The sequence below is a fragment of the Dermochelys coriacea genome, chromosome 5 (genome assembly GCF_009764565.3).
Source record: "Dermochelys coriacea isolate rDerCor1 chromosome 5, rDerCor1.pri.v4, whole genome shotgun sequence".
NCBI lineage: Eukaryota > Metazoa > Chordata > Testudines > Dermochelyidae > Dermochelys > Dermochelys coriacea.
In genome coordinates this window covers 18206049-18227829 of record NC_050072.1, presented here as the reverse complement: position 1 = coordinate 18227829, position 21781 = coordinate 18206049, and the positions used below count along the sequence as shown (strand labels likewise).

Sequence of the window (21781 nt, the reverse complement as noted above, 5' to 3'; positions counted from 1 at the left end):
TATGAGCAGATAGACTTATGCAATGGAGTCAAGAATAGATAGTCACGTGTTTCGCCTACTTGTAAATAACGAGAAACCATCTTTTAATTCTGGTCTAGGAAGTGGCATCAATGAACCAAAGGCTCCTTTTTTCCACTCCAGCTTCCAAGTTTTTCCACCAGCGTTTCAGAATGATCTGCTGGAGCTTCTCTCCATAGCACTTCACAGTGATGTATCAAGTACAGCAGACAGCCTACAATGTAACATATGATTTGCTCTATACAATGGCAATATTCAGCAGCATGTGGGCAGTTAATATAGTGACACAGTTTTGTCTAGTGCAGTGGTTCTCAAACTGTGGTCCGTGGATAGTTCCCTCTAAGGTGCATGCCTGGGCAGCTGCACATGAGAGAACGAAGGGCCACTCACCTAATTAGTGGAGCCACACAGGCATGGCTCCATTAATTAGGTGCCTGGACCCTGGAGAAGATGCACATGTAAGGTGAGGTGGTGGCCTTGGGGGGAACTAGGAGGTAGGTGGGAGGGGGCAGTGGGGTGATAAGAGGGGGTGGGGGGAATTTGGGATGTGCAGGGCTGTGACGGCGAGAGAAAGGTGACTTTTCCCAGCTTCAGGGCTGCGGCTGCCAGGGAGAGACGGCACTCCTTCCCAGCCCCAGCTTGGGAGCTGCTGCGGCGAGTCAGAGAGTGAGAGAGACCCCCCTCCTTCCCAGCCTCAGCTCAGGGGCTGCCATGGCGGGGAAGAGAGGGCACATCCATCGCATTAGAAAGGTAAGACTACTGATATTAAAATATGAGCTGTGTGCTTTTATTTGTAGCACAAAAAACCACTAATTATTATTATTTTTTATATATAGCACTTTTATCCAAAGCGCTTTACAATAGTTAGCTTATAGTAGAAACAATATTTGGAAAGATCATTAAGCGGTCCACAGAGACCCGCAGCAATTTTCAAGTGGTCCACAAAAAAAAAGTTTGAGAACCACTGGTCTAGTGGGTAGGTAAATTTACTGGACTTCTATGATATCTTGACAGCTGTACTATTGACTCACTTTGTTACCTTCAGCAAGTCACAAAATCTCTCTATTGGTGTTTATATATATATATATATATATATATATATATATATATATATACACGTACACACACACATACACACATACGGGGAGCGGAGGGGGGGAGGAGAGGATAATATAGGCCTGCATAAAGGAGTGGTGCAAACTTTTGTTAATTAAACATATAAAGCATTTTGAGATTCTGAGATGAAAGATGTTCTTAGTACAATGTTATTATTATTAGAGCTGTTGATTTTTACCATTGCTTTTTCCTAAAAGTCAGTGAACATTTAAAAAAATCTCCATGCACTATTTTGTGGCTGGTTTTGTTTGGTTGTTTTAAGCGTGTGAGAGTATCCTGGCATAGTTCACAATATGGTACATGCACTGTGCATTTGTTAATAACAAATGACAAAAATCGGATGGGTTTTCATGTGTAGTTTGCAAATTCCCAATTTTCAGCCTGTGACAGATATATAAAGAACATATTAATGTTCAAAGTCCAGGTCATGTTTGAAGCTTTCAGGATTTCTATTGTGGCTTATAAAAGGAGAGTTAATAAAATCCCTAGCCCCTCCTGATTGGTACTTGCCGCTGTCTCTGTGCAGTGAGAGATCATCATAAGGTTGTCTCAGTTAGAATATCAGTGGCTCAAAGGTACCACACCAGACACAAGGAAGCCCTGCTTTGCCTTATCCAATTCACAGATTCAGCAGCACTGAAGCTGTTAATTTATTACTAAAATTAGGAGTTTCAAAATAGTTGCTGTCACTGTTCTTGTCAATCAGAAAATCTGACTGAACTTCCATGCCAGCTAAGTCTCACCCAGGACTTTGGGAGACCCAGTGTGTGGTGATTCTAGACAGCATAGGCTGCGTTCTCTGCTAGCCTGGCAGTTAGAAAATAAGATCCACAAGGTCCATATCCAGTGTCCTTCATAAAGTATCCCCTTCTTTATAGTCATTACAACAGAGTCCTAAATCTCCTCAGCCACAAAAGATGCTGCATTGACCACTAGCACGAAGCCACGGGTGGTATTTGTATACTTAATATAAACTGGTTACTTAAAGTGGAAACTTCAAAGTGGGTGAAATAGCCTGTTCTACAATGAATCCTATTACTTGCCATCATAATGAGTTTGCTAAAGTATATTCCACTTGGCATTGGGAATAGGGTTTTAAATGTAAATACTTATACACAAATAGTAAAATATTGGGTTTCTGGGCCTTGTAAATATCTTAACATGGCATGATGACACTCAAAGAAAGACAGGCCACTTAGTACTTTGCAGTTATAGTTTCTATTAGCTGCACATATAATATTTTATCAAAAACTAACTGCTATTGTATAAATTTATTTTATTTTGTGGTTAACTAAATAATCTGTCATTATTATTCTTTGTATTGTGGTAGCATCTAGTGTCCCTAACACTATTGTGCTAGGCATTGTACAAACAAACAATAGAAAGGCATCCCTAGCCCAAAGTATAAGAGCCAACAGACAGATACAACAAAATGAAGGGGGAGGAGAGGGGAGTGCAAGATAATAATGAGATAAAATTGAATTGACTGCAGAGAGCTGGGAGAAATTTAGACCCACTTATCGTCAAAGGATGAGTCTCCCAAAGAAAGCAATCCACTACTTTTATACTTAACTTTGCAAATTATAAAGATAAACCTTTTGATCAATGCAGCTATGTTTCATGGGCCAAATTTTGCCTTGATCCTACTGGGCTGCTGGGGTTTTATGTCAGATTTTGGCCTAATCACTTTATATATAAATAGTTATCCACCTATCACTATCTGGTATCTTAGCTATAGCGGCAATGATAGTTCAAGGAATGTACAGGAGTTTAATGCTGCAGACCATGCAGTTCGTATATCAGTAACTTCCCAAAAGTCACCCCCATAAGTTACTGGTTTTCATAAACAAAGATCCTAATTTGACCGTGCCCCCGCAACACTGCAGATGCAACTTTCAAGCTGATGCTTTAGGCACCTGTTGACATTGTGTAGGTGATGTGTAAGGTGTTGTAAAATAGACTGTTATATTCGTATAGACTCAGTGGGTCAAATTCAGAGGAGATGGGTGAGAATGTAAGTTGCAGATTGGTATGTGGGTGAGACACTGAGAAAGCAAGTAAATCTAACAGATTCTAAATTGTTGCAATGCACACCCTGAGGGGATCAAAAGAAGATATAACGTACACCAGCTTAGACTCATCTCCAAGTTTGGTTTTGTGATTGTAGTCACTGTCATTTCTCAGGGACTTCTCAAGCAGAGCTACAAATGGATGAAGAATCTTGTGAGTGGCTTGTGAATTCTTGTTTTGTCATTTGCAGGAGGCACCACAGACAGTGAGTAAGCGCTACTTTCAAACTATTTCACACTGCTTTAAAACTTTACTTAAATTAGACAGCGGGGTGCTGTGACCATTGCCTATCCTATTGACTAATATTGTCTCATTGTTTCCTTGTGCACCCGTTTGTCTGTCATATCCATCTGTTGTCTCTTGTCTTATACTTAGATTGTAGAGAGACAAGGTGGGTGAGGTAATATCTTTTATTGGACCAAGTTCTGTTGGTGAGAAAGACAAGCTTTCGAGCTTCAACCGACCTGAAGAAGAGCTCTGTGTAACCTCGACAGCTTGTCTCGCTCACCAACAGAAGTTGGTGCAATAAAAGATATTACCTCACCCCCCTTATCTCTCTAACATCCTGGGACCAACACAGCTACAACACCACTGTATACATACTTAGACTGTAAACATCTGGGAAGTGATAACACCTTTTTGTTGTGTGTTTGTACAGTGCCTGACACAATGGGGACTTGATCCATGACTGGGGCTCCCAGGTGCTACCACAATACAAATAACTCATAATAATAAAAGAGAAAAAGGAAATGCCTCCTGTGATTTGTTTTTCATATAAAAAATCCTTAATAAGGGGAACATTGGTGAGTACATTCTAATTCAAGCAATTTGTTATTGTTTTAACTGGAGTTGAGAGAAAAACACCGAGAGCAAATTTAGTGAATGTAGCTGCCTCTGAAGTCAGAGGGAGCTGCACGCATTTATATCCGGGCTGCATCTTGATCAAGGAAACAGCAAGAAGATACAAGCTGGATATAAGAGAGTTGAAGGACAAAAATGGGATAAGAGGAAATATATTCATCTATGAATTCTTTTGTTTTATTTGTCTTAGTCTAATCCATGCATTAAAGTCAAATAAAAAATGGGAGCTCTGTGGCTCACAAGCCATGAATACATTTCAGAGTCTGTCAAAATCATAAACCACTCAATCTTTGCTTGTATAGTTTATTATGATGTTACCAGAAACCCACAATGAATTTATAGACTTGTAATTCGTAGATACCCATGAGTTATTCTGTATATAAACACACAAACGCAAGGAGTCTGACCTCTACTTGTGAGACTGTTTGTTTTCCACTATAAAACAGAGTTGTTTCTCTCTCCCCATTTTTCTTTATTGCTGTATTTTTCTAGGCTGCAAAAAACATACATCCATGTCATTAGGTCTATGAATATAACACCAGGCTCATTTTGTGAAGAAGGCAGTTAGGATACCAGGGTTATCCCCAGTTATAACTATGCCAGTCAGAAAATGAGGGAAGAAAAAGAAACTGCCTTGCATTCAGTAAAGATAATCTAAGGGAGGTATTTACCAGCCTTAAGGGTGCAGTATATTTATCAGTTCATATTTTCCTATAAGCAAAGTATGGGATCTGTACTTTTCTCATGCAAAAAAAGGGTCATAATCCAGATTACATTGTTCCGCTTCAGGAGTTTGGACTGGAGTCAATGAGATATTTATGTGGAGACTGAGAAAGGAATATGGCCTGAAGTTTGTAATCCTTCTTCGATACCCTTATATCTGCTCATTCATTTCCTTCAGCTCAGTGATGATGCCTGGAAGGTACAGCGATTGCTTGATATTGTCTGATATACTTATTTACGTGTTGAGTTTGGTTTTGTGTGTGTGTTTTATTTTGTCTAGGGAGTTTCATTTGTAGCTGGTTGTATATCTGAAGAGGTTTATATACACACATTTTTGGTAATTTATGTATGTACCAAATTTTAGAGAAGGATTTCTTTTTACTAAAGCCAACACTACCCTTAGTAATATATATGGTTTCTTTGGCAGATACATTGTAAAGTAGTAAACTGAGAAAGATTTAGATACTATAATGAAAACCTTTAAGAATAGTTATGTGCATCGAAAGTTATTGATAGGACCCATGAATAAAAGAAAAAATAAAACAAAAGCTAAGAGCATCTGTATTGTTATTATATTGCAGTAGTTTCCCAGGAATAAAAGATATCCAAATATTTTCAGCTATTATCTTTCTTTTGAAATCAAATGTTCATCTGAACTTTTTGTGGGAATGTTTCTCAAGTACAAACTGGAATTTTTGATCTCAATCTTAGACTCGTTTCAGAATAGCAGCCGTGTTAGTCTGTATTCGCAAAAAGAAAAGAAGTACTTGTGGCACCTTAGAGACTAACAAATTTATTTGAGCATAAGCTTTCGTGAGCTACAGCTCACTTAGACTCATAGACATTAGGGTCAGAAGGGACCATTATGATCATCCAGTCCGACCTCCTGCACAATGCAGGCCAGGGAATCTCACCCATCTACTCCTGCGATAAACCTCTCACCTATGTCTGAGCTATTGAAGTCCTCAAATCATGAATTAAAGACTTCAAGGTGCAGAGAATCCTCCAGCAAATGACCCGTGCCCCATGGTACAGAGGAAGGCAAAAACTCCCCAGGGCCTCTTCCAATCTGCCCTGGAGGAAAATTCCTTCCCGACCCCAAATATGGTGATCAGCTGAACCTGAGCACGTGGGCAAGATTCACCAGCCAGATAACCAGGAAAGAATTCTCTGCAGTAACTCAGATCCCACCCCATCTAACATCCCATCACAGGCCATTGGGCCTATTTACCATGAATAGTTAAAGATCAATTAATTGCCAAAATCATGTTATCCCATCATACCATCTCCTCCATAAACTTATCAGGTTTAATCTTGAAGCCAGATAGATCTTTTGCCCCCATTGCTTCCCTTGGAAGGCTGTTCCAGAACTTCACTCCTCTGATGGTTAGAAACCTTCATCTAATTTCAAGTCTAAACTTCCTGATGGCCAGTTTATATCCATTTGTTCTTGTGTCCACATTGGTACTGAGCTTAAATAATTCCTCCCCCTCTCCTGTATTTATCCCTCTGATATATTTATAGAGAGCAATCGTATCTCCCCTCAAACTTCTTTGGTTAGGCTAAACAAGCCAAGCTCCTTGATTCTCCTTTCATAAGACAGATTTTCCATTCCTAAGGTCATTTTAGTAGCCCTTCTATATACCTGTTCCAGTTTGAATTCATCCTTCTTAAACATGGTAGACCAGAACTGAACACAGTATTCTAGATGAGGTCTCACCAGTGCCTTGTCTAACTGAACTAACACCTCCTTATCTCTACTGGAAATATCTCTCCTGATGCATCCCAAAACCACATTAGCGGCTCATAGTCATCCTGTGGTCAACCAATACTCCAAGGTCCTTCTCTCTCTCATTCATATATGTGCCATAACCACCAAGCTATTCTGTGCGTCTTTCTCTCATATATATAACACATCTCCTGGGATATAGAACACTAAGGTTTCAAGACAGACCAGGGACTTGAGCCTGTCTCTATTGAATCATAGAAGATTATGGTTGGAAGAGACCTAACGAGGTCATTTAGTCCAACCCCCTGCTCAAAGCAGGACTAACCCCAACTAAATCATCCCAGCCAGGGCTTTGTCAAGCCGGGCCTTAAAAATCTCTAATGATGGAGATTCCACCTCCTCCCTAGGCAGCCCATTCCAGTGTTTCACCACCCTGCCAGTGAAATAGTGTTTCCTAATATCCAACCTAGACCTCCCCCACTGCAACTTGAGACCATTGCTCCTTGTTCTGTCATCTGCCACCACGGACAACAGCCAAACTCCATCCTTTTTGGAACCCCCCTTCAGGTAGTTGGAGGCTGCTATCAAATATCCCCTCACTCTTCTCTTCTGCAGACTAAGCAAGCCCAGTTCCCTCTATCTCTCCTCATAAGTCATGTGCTCCAGCCCCCTGATCATTTTCGTTGGACTCTCTCCAATTTGTCCACATCCTTTCTGTAGTGGGGGGCCACAAACTGGACGCAATACTCTAGATGTGGCCTCACCAGTGCCAAATAGAGGGAAATAATCACTTCCCTTGATCTGCTGGCAAAGCTCCAACTAATGCAGTCCAATATGCCATTAGCCTTCTTGGTAACAAGGGCACACTGCTGACTCATATCCAGTTTCTCATCCACTGTAATCCCCAGGTCCTTCATGGGATTCTTCCATCCTAAGTGCAGGACTCTGCATTTGTCCTTGTTGAACCTGATCAGATTTCTTTTGGACCAATCCTCCAATTTGTCTAGGTCACTCTAGATTCTACCCCTACCCTCTAGCATATCTACCTCTCCCCCATCTTAGTGTCGTCTGCAAATTTGCTGAGGGTGCAATCCATCCCATCATTCAGATCATTAATAAAGATGTTGAAAAAAACCGGCCCCCAGGACCGACACCTGGGGCACTCTGCTTGTTACCGTCTGCCAACTAGACATAGACCCATTGATCACTACCCATTGAGCCCAACAATCTAGCCAGCTTTCTATCAACCTTATAGTCTATTCATTCAATCCATACTTTTTTAACTTGCAGTCAAGCATACTGTCGGAGACCATATCAAAAGCTTTGCTAAAGTCAAGATATATCATGCCCACCACTTTCTCCATATCCATAGAGCCAGTTATCTCATCATAGAAGGCAATCAGATTGGTCAGGCATGACTTGCCCTTGGTGAATTCATGTTGATACATCTTTCTCTCTGTTTTTGTACTGAAACATTTCTGAAGGTCCCCACACACACATCAGAAATCCAAATTCCAAAACCTCAATTTTTTTCATAAAATAGAATTGTTTTTAGCCAGCTCTGCGTAGGACCCCTCCAAGCATGCTAGACACTGTACGAACACATAATTTTAAAAAAATAGTCCCGTCCCAAAAAAGCTTAAAATCTAAGTTGTTTTAGCACTCTAAAGAGTTCTTAGGAACAAAGGAAAGACATTTTTATCCTTAGAAACGTAGGGCTGGAGTCATCTGGTCCAGCCCCACCCAGTGAGGCAGGACCACATATATCTAGATCAGCGGTTCTCAACCCATTGTGGGCCGCATATGCAGCTCTCTCTGTGTTTTAAACATATATACTACCTCTATGGTCCTGAGAATGTCACACAGGCCACAGCTGTGCACTGATTGGGCCACAATCAGCGCACGGGCTGCAGGTTGAGAACAACTGACCAAAACAATCCCTGACAGGTGTTTGTCTAACATGTTCTTAAAAACCTTCAGTGCAGGGAATTCCACAACCTCCCTTGGAAGCCTATTCCAGCACTTAACTACCCCTGTAGTTGGAAAGCTTTTCCCAATATCTAACCTAAATCTGATTTGCTGCAGAGTAAGCCCATTACTTCATGTCCTACCCTCAGTGAACATGGAGAACAATTGATCCCCATCCTCTTTATAACACATCTTAAAATATTTGAAAACTGTTATCAGGTCCCCCCGCTCAGTCTTCTTTCCTCAATATTAAACATGACCAGTTTATTTTTTTTCCTCATAGGTTGAGTTTTCTATATCTTTTATCATTTTTGTTGCCCTCCTCTGGACTCGCTCCATTTTGTCCACATCTTTCTTGTGGCATCCGCTACTGGACACAGTACTTCAGCTGAGCCCTTACCAGGGCTGAGCAGAGCATGAAAATTAGCTCCCCCAGATTGTTTTCAGCAGTACTACTGCCCCACCAGTTATTCCCCATTTTGTAGCTGTGCATTTGATTTTTCCTTCCTAAGAGTCCTATTTTGCACTTGTCTTTACTGAATTTCATCTTGCTTGATTTCAGACTAATTCTCCAATTTGTCAAGGTCATTTTAAATTCTACTCCTCTTCTCCAAAGTGCTAGCAACCCCTCCCAGGTTGGTGTCATCTGTAAATTTTAAAAGCATACTTTCCATTCCATTATGCAAACCATTAATTAAAAATATTGAATAGTACCCAACCCTGTACAGACCCCTGCAGCACCCTGCTTGATAAGGCTCCCCAGTTTGACAGAGAACCACTGATAACTATTCTTTGAGTATGGTTTTGCACCCACCTTATAATAATTTAATCTAGACCACATTCTCCTACTTTGTTTATGAGATTGTCCTATGGGATTGTGTCAAAGGTCTTACTAAAATCAAGATATATTATGTCTACTGCTTCCTCCTATCCACTGAGCCAGTAATTTAAGTAAAAAGTTTTTGTTCTTGATGTTGACATTGCAGTTGGCCTTTGCATAGGGTCAAAGAAAGAATGAAATGGAATTTAGCCCAGATTTATGTGCCAATGTCCCCACTAATAATGCTTTGGGGGACATTCAGCACAGAAATATGGATCCTAATGTGCAGTTCTGTTTATTTGCTAGTAATCTCATTGATGTAAGTGGAGCCAGTTAAATGAATAATGATTTCAGGATCAGCCTGTCATCAACTAACTTTTTAAAAACAAATACCATGGCGTCTCATGCAGATATATGATGTTACATACATCAGATATTAGGACATCGAGGCACCAAAGATAACCAAGATATTTTATAGAGAGAAAATGTTGGATCATATTAAAGAAGTTCTGTATTAAAATCACAAATGAGTTTGATTCCCCATAGTTTAAATTCCAGGGTATTACTAATTAAGACGTCTCTTGGTTTTTGGTACTGTTTCTCTCCCTCTATGTGTAAAACTTGAAAGCTGCTAATTGTGTTAGTACATTCTAAGACAGAGTCTTTTCTCAAATCAATTCTTTGTAGAGAGAGAGACTCAAAGCAATACTCTGTAACAACAGAAACAGCACCCAGCGACTCCCCACCCTTTTGTTGTATTCATCTTGCTTTGTTAACAATTGTGATTAAAATAGAGATAGAGGATGTGTGTGGATGGATGTTTGGTGTGGATAATAACTGAATGATCAGGGAGGTGCCAGCCTAAGAATCTAGTGTCCATCGGCTGAAGAAGGCGTCAAGTGGAAATAACCAGAGGACCCCCGGAGAGCAGACTGGAATCCACCCAACAGCCTCAAGAATGGGAGAACCAAAGAACAAGATAACATCTGGCAGCACAGAGCATCAGGAATGTGCCATCTGCTGATTGATTCAGCAACAGCATGATGAAGCAATTCCCATAGACTGGCATAGGAAGAAATTTCTATAAAAATGGACTCTAGAAAGTGAGAACTTTGGGGTCTGATTCTGCAAACCAACTTCCAGGAGCATCAGATGAGCATCTGACAAGGCCCTTCTCCCTCCTTATGTCCAGGCCATCTGGCCAGTGGCTTGGCATGAGCAACTCTAAGGCTGGTAACTATGATAACAACCTTGCAGAACATGTGTGTGTGTGTGTGTGTGTGTGTGTGTGTGTACAAATATGAAATTGAATGGAATGTTGTAGATATAACTAACTGCTTACTATGATTCTTTCTGTATTCACAATAAATGTAGCATTTTGCATTTTCCCCTTTAATAAGATCCTGCTGATTTTTATTTTATTGGTATAACAAAAAGAATTTTTAAAAGAATTTAAATGGTTAGTTTATACGTTTCTATGCTGAGTGCACCCGGCAGTCTTGCTGGTGGGGTCACTCAAAGAAAAAAGCTGAGTTTAACTCAATTGTAATGTTTCTTTTGCAGTTCACCTCTAAATGTGACACCAAAATTATCACAGGTTGACACTCTGGTTCTAAGAAAACAGTACTGTGGCATCTTCCAAAGAGTTTCTTGAAAGGACAGTCAAAGATGTGCCTTTCCTGAGGATTCTACACTGGCTTAGAATGTTGGATCTCATGTCTGAATACTGATTAATGGGGTTCCTCCTTAAGGTACACAGGAGGATGCATTTACTACAGAAAATGTCAGAGAATCTCTGTAATGAGTCTGCAAAAGAGCCTTAGTGACTACCCGAGTGCTTGCCAGCAGGAACAGCTACTTTAGAGACCTGCATGTTGGGATGACCTCAATATTTCTAGAAATACCTTCTAAGAAACTATAGCTGACCTTACGACAAGAGGACACATTTTTAACTCAGAGAAATGGCAGCTTTTCCTAATGCAAAGTGTCTTCTCTTTGTATGTTTGAATAAAGAATGTGCATAACTTAGGGAAGAATTTGACCCCTTTATTTATTCTCTCCTCTGTTTGGCTTCTTAAAGTCTGAATAGCTGCTTTGTACCATCTGTACATAACATCATTTGACAGATTAAATATCCCCAGGTCACAAGAAGCTATATTGGACTAATGCAGTGAAATTAAAACACAGGACAAAGGAAGGCAATTGTAAGGAAATGCAGGGTTTTTAAATTGCTCTGTAGATATCAACTCTCCAAGTGATCATAACTTCAGCTGGGTACACACATATCTGACCCTGCTTCCCACCCCCGCCACCTGCAGCCATCTCTGCTGCTTGCTCCTGACCAGATAGCTCTTATTCAACCCCATCTGCATCATATCTCTTCCATGACTCTTCCACAAGGGTGGACCCTTTTGGCAGCCAGCATTCTACACTGATCTCGTGCAGCAGAATGAGGTGCAGGATCACTTCTGAAATCACTTCAGGATCAGGGTCTGAGTTTATAAAGTGCTTTGGGATGAAAGGTACCATTAAAAAGATGAGGCATCTTTTTCCTTGGCTCTGTCCTCAAAATAGGCAGGGCTAGGTCACCACAAGATAGCCAAATTCAGGGCACCTTGCAAGTAGCCTCCATAGTCAAGGTTCCTATGGATACCTGACTGGAATTTAAAGTAGTCTTTCAGAGAAGGTGAGCTCTATTTATGGGAGTAAAATTGTTTTTGTTAAGGTTGCTTTGTTGAAATTGGGCATTAACATGAGACATTTCAAGATAAATACCAGTGAGTACCTCCCAACACACACACATCCTGCTGTATATTGCAGGTACACTTAATACATGAATCATGTTAGTATTCCTGCAAGCAGAAGCTTTATTCCTGGAAATGGTGTTAAAATGCAGATATCATTTCATAGGCTAGCAAATTTTTTTCTTTGACAGGTTAACAAACCTTGTTGATTTCTTTGACAGGGTGATAACCCTTGTGGATAAGGGGGAAATGGTAGAGGTGGTATGTCTTGACTTTGGTAAGGCTTTTGATACGGTCTCATGTGACCTTTCATAAATAAATAGGGAAATACAACCTAGATGGAGCTACTATAAGGTGGGTGTCTAACTGGTTGGAAAACTGTTCCCAGAGAGTAGCTATCAGTGACTGATAAGTCAAGTTTGAAGGGCATATCAAGTGGGATCCCTTAGGGATCAGTTCTGGGTCCAGTTCTGTTCAATATCTTCATCAATGATTTAGATAATGGCATAGAGAGGACACTTATAAAATCTGTGGACAATACGAAGTCCACATGATTGGATGATTTAACTGGGACTTGGTCCTGCTTTGAGCAGGGGGTTGGACTAGATGACCTTCTGGGGTCCCTTCCAACCCTGATATTCTATGATTCTATGATTCTATGAAGTGGGGAGGGATTGCAAGTGCTTTGGAGGACAGGATTAAAATGCAAAATGATCTGGACTAACTGCATTTGTCCTTATTGAATTTCATCCTATTTACTCAGACCATTTCTCCAAAGTACTCCACTTAGGAAGGAACAATCAGTTGCACACATACAAAATGGGAAAGGACTGCCTAGGAAGCAGTACTGCGGAAAGGGACCTGGGGGTAACATAGTGGATCACAAGCTAAATATAAGTCAACAATGTAACACTGTTGAAAAACAAGCAAACATCCTTCTGGGATGTATTTGCAGGAATGTTGTAAGCAAGACACAAGAAGTAATTCTTCCACTTTACTATGGGCTGATTAGGCCTCAACTGTAGTATTGTGTCCAGTTCTGGGCGCCACATTTCAGAAAAAAAATATGGACAAATTGGGGAAAGTCCAGAGAAGAGTAACAAAAATTATTAAAGGTCTAGAAAACATGAGTTATAAGGGAAGATTGAAAAAATTGTGTTTGTTTAGTCTGGATAAGAGAAGACTGAAAGGGGACATGATAACAGTTTTCCTGTAAATAAAAGATTCCTACAAGGAGGAGGGAGAAAAAATGTTTTCTTAACCTCTGAGGATAGGACAAGAAGCAGTGAGCTTAAATTGTAGCAAGGGCAGTTTAGGCTGGACATTAGGAAAAATGTCCTAACTGTCAGGGAGGTTAAGCACTGGAATAAATTGCCTAGAGAGGTTGTGGAACCTCCGTCATTGGAGATTTTTAAGAGCAGGTTGGACATACACCTGTCAGGGATGCTCTACATCGGGGTAGTCAATTATTTTTTGTCAAGATTCACATTTCTGGATCAAGGTATAATCAATGTCGAGGATCTGAAGAAAATAATAAAAAATACTAACAATAATGATAATAAGTAAATAAAACATTTTGGGGTCTGTTTAAAAGCATCTGGTGGTCTAGATTTGGCCCACATCTGTCTATTGACTACCCCTGGTCTACATAATACTTTGTCCTGCCTGAGTGCAGGGGACTGGACAAGAAAACCTCTTGACATTCCTTTCAGTCCTACAATTCTATAGTTCTATGATATCCCTTTTCTACATGCCTTCAAACATCCTAGTTTCAGAGGCAAGTATACTTTGCAGTGCTATGCTCCTACTGCTTAAGACTGCTCTATTGCTGACTATTGCTTAGCAACAATTTAAACATTAAGACTGGCCATGGCATATCTAAACCGAGACAGTAAGTTCTCAATATATCTCCCATCAGACCAGTCTTGGAAACAATAGTGTCTTAAGAAAAATAATACTGATATTGTACATAAAGCCTTGCAGTTCAACCAGGTAAAGATACTTATTGTCTTGTTTGATGCTTTTTGACTATTTTCATGCTTCTATAGTTTTCAACATGAAGGTCAGTTAGTGCAGAAATTCACAACAGCAGATCTTCATGACTTTGAAGAGGAACAGACTAGAGCCATCAGAAATGAAAATGAAATATCCCTGTAGTTACACATGAAAGGTAGTTGTAGAGGATTTGGAAATATGCCAAGTGGTTAGAGCAGGCATGGGTGGTCAGGGCATTTTGAGCTTGATCCTCAATTGTAGCTGAGACATGCTCAGTGCAACTGGGGAGATGCAAGTAGGTGCAAAGGTTATTTTTAACCAATTGAAGTCTCCAGTTCTGGAGTCAACCAATGGTCTAGCATAACATAGAACAGCCTCGGAATTTCTCTATGTTACACTCAAATTTTCATGATCCCAAGGGGTCATTCCAGCAGCCAGGGTCCACCAAAGCACAGCTATGCTCAGCCAACTCTTTTTTTCCCTGTGAATACTTCCTACATTGCTATAGTTCAGGGTGGTGTGGACTCAGCTATGTCCCAGCTAGTGGAACTCCATAGCCTGGCAAATCTATCAGAGAGATAAGAGGATAGGACAAGAAATTATCATCATTTACCCCTTATTTCCTATGAAAAAAGAGTCAAACTGAATGTCACATTGACCGGTTGAGAAGCTGCCAACCTTTGCTACTGTCTTCATTATATATTGATGCAAAAATAATTTTATAGAAGGGATTATTTTCACTGTCTCCATTTAAAAATAAAAAAATACCCCTATTAATAAAAGTGCCAGGACCACACATAAGTATTGAGGGTATATGCAGGGATCATGCCTAGCGTAGCCTAGCCTAGTTTGGCTGTAAAGCTCTGCAAGGGTGACCAATACTATACTAGACTTGAGAATATTTTGTTAATTAAGTCTAGACTCTGGACTGCATGTTATGGTTTTGTTTTTATACATAACCATTTGTTTCCAATATTTCTAATTGCTATTACTTGAATCTCTATGCTTTGTTAAATAAATTTGTACTTGATTTCACTATAAACAAATCTAAGTGTGGTATATTAAGCAGAGTGGTGAGCCAAGGTGAACCTGGTACTCTGGGGTATACTGTTTCTTTGGAAGCAATGAATCTTACTCTTCCCAGGGGTACGCAGGGTTGTGAGGCACATTGCTACCACATGCTGTTAGCATGAGGAAACCTTGTCTGGGCCTGCCACAGGTCAGGTCCCCAACTCCTCTGGCCATGGACAACACAAGCTTTCCCCTCTAGGCCTCGCTGGCCATACTTTCTCTTTGCAGGTTAGTGATTGCCAAACTGTAATCCTTGAGCCCTCTGAGTGTCTCCCTGGAGCATCCAACCCCTGGTCCACTGGACACTCACAGTATTCACCAACCTGCTGCTTCCAAAGAAGCTGTACACCATGGCGTACCAATTTCTCCTCAGATCACTGCTCCATTCAGCTCACAGCATTTAAATTTTACACTCTTTAATTTTACATGCAAGATCCTTATATCACACATGTGAAATTTGTAACATCAGCATTTCAGTCCCTAGCCTCTGTTTGTCAGGGGGTGGAGATGGGTGGCAGGAGAGAGATCACTAGATCATTACTTGTTAGGTTCACTCCCTCTGGGGCAACTGGCATTGGCCACTGTCGGTAGACAGGATACTGGGCTGGATGGACCTTTGGTCTGACCCAGTATGGCCATTCTTATGTTCTTATATTATGTTCTTATGTTATGACTGTACACATTCTGCTCTTACAGAAAAGACCTATAGAACTAAATAGGGACAAAATCAGTTTAATAAGGATGAAACTGATAGGGATCTACACACTTTTAATAGGATCTTCAGAGATTATCTTAAAAACCAATAGAATATCCTTTCTGTAGATTTTATGAGCCATTGTATAGAATTCTTCAGCACAAATAGAAAAGGAGTACTTGTAGCACCTCAGAGACTAACAAATTTATTTGAGCATAAGCTTTCGTAAGCTACAGCTCACTTCATTGGATGCATGCAGTGGAAAATACAGTGGGGAGATTGTATATACACAGAGAACATGAAACAATGGGTGTTACCATACACACTGTAATGAGAGTGATCAGGTAAAGTGAGCTATTACCAGCACAAATGTAATTTTCTGTTAAATTTTAATAGAATGTGTTTTAAATCCTATGGAAAATGTATCATTTTCTATAAAGATTTATAGAACCAATCATAAATGACTTATAAGAGCATTCTCTTCTAATAATCGATATTACAGAATAAAGGTGTAAGTTTTGTTGGAATATGGAGAAGCATTGCATGAGGAATTTTGACCCTATATTCTAGGCATACAAGCAGTTAAATCTCACAATACGTTACAAAAAATACTGCTTGTCCTAAGTACAGACTTCAATATGATTCTTGAATGAAAATGCCTGTTTGAAGACCACAGCAGCAGGATGTTAATAAATGTTCTCTCCATGTAATCTACTCCTAATAGGGAAAATAGGGAGAGAAATCAAAGGTCACAGTTATCTGTCACTTTATAACAGCCTAAAGATTTTATTTTAGTGCAGCCTTTATGACTTACGGTACAGACATCAATTATTGACCATACACCATCTGCACTGTGGATAAATGTGCCTTATTTTTTCACTGTGCACTTTATACCTAACAGTGGGCAAATTTTTGCCCTTGTATGCGTGAACATGATTCCCATTGAGCTCAATAGCAGCTGAGCATATCTCAGACACCAATATGCTTGGAAGCTTCTAAGGACTAGGATTTAGTTAAACTGTGACTAGAAAATGTAATATGAAAGAAAGATTTAACTCATAAGAAAAATTATAAGAACAGTAGAATTTTCCCAGGCTATTTTATTTTTTCATATCTTGTCTCAGTACCTAAGGATGGCCAATGACTACAAAAAGGAAGACAGACCAAAAGGAACATGAATTTTATACTAATAGAGAATAGCTCAGACATTCGCTCCACCAGAGCACTGCAGCCATGGCCTTTCAGGTCTTGTAAAGAAAATTTTCAAGCCTTTTCTAACAGGACTGAAAATAAACACCTACCTCAGGCCCTTACCCCTCCTCTATGCAAGCATAAGCATCCTGGTCCCTGTGTTTTGTCAAAGATCAAGGAGAAATATTTTTGTGGGATTCTCTTGTTAAGACACATGCCCATACTCTGCAACACTTTACACTCATATGCAATAGCACTTTTCACCCAAGTATCTCAAAGCTCTTTGCAGATGTTGAAAGTCACCAAGTAGTTTGCAGATGGGTGAACTAATACAGAGAGAGAGAGAGAGAGAGAGAGAGAGAGTGTAGAAGACTTTCTCAAGGTTGTTATACGAATCTTGTGCTATGAATCAGTGACAATTATAAAACAGCATAATTAATATGCATCCCTGTGTGGCAGTCTACACTTTTAAGAACCCTGCCCCTCCCTTTCTGGGCATCTGTAGCCAAAGCCATAAGTTTTTTTGTGGTGGAGAAGGAGTTATGAAAATCCTTTTCTGGACTGTTTGCCCCAGAATGTTCACTGTAAAACAAAGTTGTCACTGTGTATATTACACAGAGCTGCTTGTATTTCACTTACATAATCTCAGACTCTTTTTTCTTTTAAATTGAGGTTCATGGGCAGGTAATCACTGGGCTGAGTGTCCTCCCAAGTCACAAACTCTTATTATAACCATTAGTTCCCACCAGAAAAAGAAAGTGACCTAGGGACTCTCCTCTCTAGTCAGCTCAATAATTGAGCCAGATCTACAATGTTCTGCTCTCCCCAATACTCTGCACCAAGAGAAGAATATCAGCTGGTATTCTCATTTAATCAGAAATTAGAGAGGCTACAATCAGATGAAAATACTGTACATGTTGGGGGAGGGATAAGAGTGAGAATTTTCCTAACTGCCTCTCTCACAGTAATGTGTGTTTTTAATCTGTTGCTGTCTCTGTAGCAAGCTTTGGTCATTAAAAGGCTTTGTTTATTTATTATTTACTTATTTTACAACTATCACCATCACCAGGCTGCTTCTTGGGATGCAAGTCTCGCGCCTGGGAAATGTTCCTACCTCTTGTGATACTGAACGTTTTGCAGTGTAACAGCTGCAATAGAAATTACAGCAGTGTGTCCCTCTAACTCAGGATTTGGTTGATATTATAGAATGTGGCTGAACAGCCTGTGGGAGCAGAAGACAACAGGGTAGCTGTGGCTATTAACTTTTTCTTAAAAAAAAACTAACTTTTTTCATTACATCTGAGAGCTACGTAGCCTGTAGCAACAGGTTGTGGGGAGATGAGATTCCAGTGACATATAAAAAACACACAAGAAAAAAGGTAGTGTGACAAATTGTAATGATAAGGCTGTGTAGGTAGCTTGCAATGGAGCGAAATGAAATGTATTGCCAGTGCTATGTTCTGCTCTAGGTGATAGGCTCTATACGTGCCTATTGTGCACACAGACTTGTAGGAGTCCATAATTAAGGAGTGGGAACAAGGAGTCCGGTGGCACCTTAAAGACTAACACTTTATTTGGGCATAAGCTTTCATGGGTAAAAAAACCCCACTTCTATTTTGTATCTGTTTTTTTATCCACGAAAGCTTATGCCCAAATAAATCTGTTAGGCCTGGTCTACACTATGGGAAAGGGATTGACCTAAGATACGCAACTTGAGCTACAAGAATAGCGCAGTTGAAGTTGAATTATCTTAGGTCGACTTACCTTGTGTCCTCACGGAGCGGGGTCGACTGCCGCCGCTCCACCGTCGACTCCGCTTCCACCTCTCGCCACGGTGGAGTACAGGAGTTGACAGCAGAGCAATCAGGGATCGAGCGATCACTACCTGCCTATCCAGCGGGTAGTGTAGGCGTACCCTTAGTCTTTAAGGTGCCACCGGACTCCTTGTTGTTTTTGTGGATACAGACTAACACGGCTACCCTCTGATACTTAAGGAGTGGGAGTTGTTTTTAATTTCAATCACAGAAGATGTCTTAAGAAAAATAATAGACAAAGGTCTAAACTCTAGACCCTACCTTAGCTGATTCAGGATTGTTTTTTCAGTAATACTACTACACATATTAATAAACTAATGGGAGTTGAAGAAACACAGCCCCACACAGGACTGGGCTATGGGCAACGTGCCCAAGAAGGTGACATGTCCAATATTATACAGGAGGTCAGGAATAGACTCCAGATCTTCTAACTCCCATTCCTTTGCTGTAACCAATGCTTTGTCCAATCTGCTTTTAAAATGTCCAAACAAGGGGGTATCAGCTATCTTCTCTCTTGAGTCTATTGCATAGAGTAACAGACTAAGAAGCGTTTTTTCCTGGTAGGCACTCTGTAGTTTCCCTTTCCTAATTTCATTGTGTTAACCCCATGCCACAAGGTGTATCTCTTCTAGTATGTCCTGCTGGCCAAGTGTGGCATTGTAAATCCTCCCTGCCTCAGTTTACCTTAATGTCATCAATAAGTTTAACAAAGCTTTATATAGGAAACAATGCCCCTTCTGAGGGGTCCAGTTGATTTATCAAAGACCCAATGAAAATATAAGAAGGGCTTCACCCTGGGATCTTAGCTAGGAAATAGAATAATTCAGTTTCTCCATCCCCACCTGGGTCCACCACTCCCCTGCAGTAGGTTCTCTCAGCTCGGGTCCCTTTCCTGGTATCAGGTCTCTTGCTACAACCTGGGAAGAACCTTCCACAGATCCAGGGGGTCTACAGAGATGTGTCAACTATTGCTCCTGTCTGGGGTAGCAAATAGTCCCTGCCAGGCTGGGCTTCCTGCTACTGTTTGGGAGTTCCCTCTCCCTCAGAGCAAACATTCCAGGTTCTGGTGAGCTAAGAGACTTTAAGGCTAGAAGTGACCTCCTCCCCTCAAGAGCTTTCTGTCTCTAGGAACCACCTCAGCTGAGACTTTATCAGGCTCATTAACTAATTAGCGAACAATCAGACACTCTGATTGGGGTATACAAACCCTACACTGGAGAAGAAGGGGTTCAGGAGCAGATCTGGGCCCAGTGGCCCTGCCCCACTGCACCTAAAGCCTGCACACGCTGGAGGTGGAGCTTAAAAAGAGAAGCAGAGCAGCTCAAAAGCAAACACTTAATGGGAGGGAACATCCATGGAGCTCTGGCTGCTTAAAGTTTAGAGATACTCACCTGAGCAAAGGAGGTACTGGTGACTTGTGAAGGTCAGGAACTTTAATGTTGTGTTCAGTTCTTTATTTTTCCTTGCAGGAAGAGGGAATCCTGGTAGGAAGTCATCCAGGGAGGCAACTACATAGCACCCTAAGATGCAAGTCTTAGCTGGCTACCATTGGGCCCTGGATTGGAGCCTGGTGGAGAGGGTGGACCAGACTCTCCTATCACCCTCTAAGGAGGGGACATTGACAGAAGTTCAGGGAAGCTAAATGGAGTCCATATTCTGAAGATGCAAGGGTCCAGATGCTAAAACCCCAACCCAAGGAAAGAAGCCCTGAAGTCCTTACTGACTACTGTAGATTTCTGCATCATTGGACTCTTCTTGTGTACCCCAAAAGAAGTGCCCTTAAACTTGTGACTGGGATTCTGGGCTGAGTTACTGAAAGGACAGACCCCCACACAGCAGATCTATAGTGAGAAAGGGGAATGCCCAGGAGGAAGACAACCTGCCACACCCCCTGCCATACCTACAGGTGTAATTACTTCCAAATAGGTCTGAGTTGGTCCGCTCTCCCTTGCAGGAGCCTGTCACAGGTAGGCTGGGCCCTTACTTCCCTTAAACGTGCAGCCCCCGTGACACTCCAGTTATATTCCCTCTTTTTGGGAGATCAAAGTGACCCATTTAATTTGGGCACCAGAATACTTGCAAAATAATATATGCATTAAGGCTGATGAATGGTTGGTGGGGTGTGTAGAGAAGGGGTGTGTAGAGCAAAAACAAAACCAGGAATCCAGTCAAAGGAGCACCATTTGCATTTGCCAAGGCAACTCTGAACATTGCAGGCTGAGTTTGTATTCTGCCATGCTGAGGTATGGTGACAGTCTGTCACAGTGCAAGAACAGGCCAGAGGGACAGTGCTAAAAAAGTTATCATGTACTATTTATATGGCCCAAATCATCATAGTATTTCAGTGGCTAGATGGGCAGAAAAGGAGGAGTTGGATCAATTAAAGAGGCACTATATATAATATTTACTATATCTAACACTTGTGTTTAGTGTCACAGGTGTCTATGCTGTTTTACATGGGCCGAATTCTGATACTATTTACTCATGCTAAATACATGAGTAAATAATACCTAACTCTACAAAAAAATCCTATTCAAACCAACAGGACTCTTCATGGAGGGAGGTACTACCCAGCTAGAATAAGGGTGGTTGAAATCTGTCCCACAGAAAATAAAGTGATGGTCTCTGCCCGACAAAGCTTACAATCTAAGATGAGCAGGTCAGAGACAGAACGCAGGACAAATAATCAGTGAGGGAGAAGTTAATGGAAAAGTAACAATATTTTGTCCCTTCCCCATTATTTACAAAGTTTGGGGGAGTCATGAGGCAGTCCTGACCTTCTAAGTCAACAATGAGTCTAGACAAAGCACTGGAAAATAATATACTGTAGGGAAGAATATAATATAGTCTTTTCCAGCTCTAATTTCTCTGTCTCCCTGCTTCTATACCAGCACACATCTACTTTCAAAATGAATTAAACTTGGTTAGGTGTAGACTGATTTCAGTTGTGCCCCAGTCAGCAATCAA

At 40.8% G+C, this 21781-nt stretch overlaps 1 protein-coding gene across 2 annotated transcripts in view; it reads right to left on the bottom strand.

Annotated features, from left to right (window-relative positions):
- The window catches only part of DCC (DCC netrin 1 receptor), a 975841-nt gene that overhangs the window by 398140 nt on the left and 555920 nt on the right, over positions 1-21781 (bottom strand). The gene's annotated exons all lie outside the window — the stretch shown is intronic.